At 35.6% G+C, this 2,500-nt stretch overlaps 1 protein-coding gene across 3 annotated transcripts in view; it reads left to right on the top strand.

Annotated features, from left to right (window-relative positions):
* The window catches only part of LOC138038549 (protein argonaute-2-like), a 55,068-nt gene that overhangs the window by 8,880 nt on the left and 43,688 nt on the right, over positions 1 to 2,500 (top strand). The gene's annotated exons all lie outside the window — the stretch shown is intronic.

Here is a 2,500-nt window from a genome sequence, read left to right as displayed (position 1 = left end):
CATTGAGAAGGACTGCTTCCGTACAGGAAATACAAGTTGCTTTTCCTTTGAATTTGTCTCGTCAATTTTTTAATATTATTCTTGTTAGAAGAAAAACCCATTGTTCCTTCAGCGTGAAATACGCATGGTTCGTGTCTGACCTTTCTGATGAGAAAACAAAAGACATATATAAATCATATATACTTTGAAATTGCAACGTTTTTGAAAACGGGTGTATATATAAATTAGACAAATTATATTGTATATAAGAGATGGTAAAGTTTATTCTCATTAAATCCCCTAAACAAACGTTTTTAGGCCTAATTAGGCCTAAGGTTAGCTTTTATGAATGTTTAGGATAGTTTTACTCTCTGTATTGTACTGTGATTCCGGATTCCGGATAAAGTTTTAGGGTTGCCCCGTGGAAAACGTGCAAGCGGCAAAAAGCATGCGCGAAAGTGTTTACAGAAGCTTCAAACATGGGAAATATAAATAACCTTCGTTAAAATCCTCGTCACAAACAGCAAAATGGTCATTTAACACCGTTTAAATCAGGAATCTAAATCGAAAGGATGCTTGTTAAAACATTTTCACCGTTCGATCAAAGTTTTAGAGGTTCATTTGAAATGGAAATTGATAATGCAGTTGGTAAAGGATCCATGAAATGGCGGCTGTGCTGTAATTGAGGTGAGCGTTGGTTTGTTGTAAAATGACCCGTCTTGTTTCCTTGCAGCCATTTATTTTTAGACATTTTTTTTAATTCCTCGATTTCAGTAACAAATTCGCTTTGCTGGGCGACTAGACCCACAAAGTAGAATTACTCCGAGTGAAACAAATTGTTGGCGTGAAGATTGTTTGATTTTCAGTAATAATTATCTGGTCAAACACTAGTTGGCAAAAGTATGAACTCTTCTCGTACCCTTGAAAACTTTCAGGCCAAATTTTGTGGCTTTCTTTATATTCTGTAGCACAGCGTCATCTTGTATTCTCAAGAGAAGATAAGCCCACAAAATCTGACTATTGGGACATGGTTAGATAACCATCTTACACTGCAGGAAAATATAAACAAAACTTGCAGAACTGCATACCTCCACATTCATAATATAAGACATTCGGAAATATTTAACTAAAGACGTAGCTGAAAAACTTGTCCATGCTTTTGTGATTGGAAGAATCGACTATTGCAATAGTATTCTGTATGGGCTGCCTGAGGTACATGTAAACTAATTACAAGGCGTTCAGAACTCTGCTGTCAGGTTGATAACATATACACCACGGGCCTATCATATAACTCCAGTACTTAAAACATTTCACTGGCTTCCCGTTAAATATAGAGTACTTCTCAAGATAGCCATACTTACTTTCAAATCAATTTATAGACAATCACCAGAGTATTTAAAAGAACTTATGAAGATTAAATCTAACAATCAATATAACCTTCGCTCCAACAATGGACTGTTTCTAACTTTCCCAACAATTAAGAGAAGGAAAACATTAGAAGATCGGGCATTCTGTGTAGCAGCCCCGACAGTATGGAATAGTTTACCAAAGAGTATTCGTAGGGAACAAGATTTTAAGAAATTTAAATCTCTGTTAAAATCTTTTCTGTTCAAAACAGCTTATATTTGACTTTTACTTTTATTTTAATTTTAATTTTTATTTATTATACTAGTTAGCACAATTATTTGTATATATTCTTTATTCTTGTAATCATATTCTTGAGATAATTGTATTTTATTTTTATATTTTATATTGTTGTAAACTTAGCGCATAAGGTTATATTCATATAGAGTTATGCACTCTATACAGTGCAAGTATTAAAGATTATTTATTTATTAATATTTCCGATTCAGAAATGCTTGCGAGTTAATTTACATCGGCCATGTTGTTTTGTTTGGAGCAGGCATTATTTACTCCATAGGGAGTGAATAATATTCTGCCACCATAATGTACCTGTTTACCATAAGAAAACCTTCACGGGCCTTTTGACTGATTACTTTAGTTTGACATCACGTTCTTACAAACTGGGTCTCATTCGCACGCTTGTTGACAGAGCCTACAAGATCAACAACACTTGGTTGGGTTTTCATGAGGATCGACATCACAAAGCTTACCAAAATCCTTCAGAAGAATCTTTTTTATTAATCGCTACCTCACACTTACTCGCCATGGCTGTAATCCCCCGGCTTCCGTCTCTGACACTATACGTACCTTTTACTTTAAATTACCTTACATTGGTCCTTTTTCTTTTACCACGCAGAAAAGGTTCGCCTTTTTGCTAAACGTTATTGTAATAATATTGATGTTAAGTTAGTTTTCTCATCATTTAAAATCGGCAACATGTTCATTGTGAAGGATCCTGTCCCTCATGGGCTCCGTGCAGGTGTGGTATACAAGTTTTTGTGTGCGGGCTGTTGTGCCTGCTATGTCGGCGAAACTACCCGGCATTTTTCCATGCGCGTACGTGAGCTCACTTCCAGTGATAGGACCTCGCACGTCTACAAACATTTACAGAATTCTG

This window comes from Montipora capricornis, chromosome 2, assembly GCF_036669925.1.
Source record: "Montipora capricornis isolate CH-2021 chromosome 2, ASM3666992v2, whole genome shotgun sequence".
NCBI lineage: Eukaryota > Metazoa > Cnidaria > Anthozoa > Scleractinia > Acroporidae > Montipora > Montipora capricornis.
This window is presented reverse-complemented; position numbering and strand designations above follow the sequence as displayed.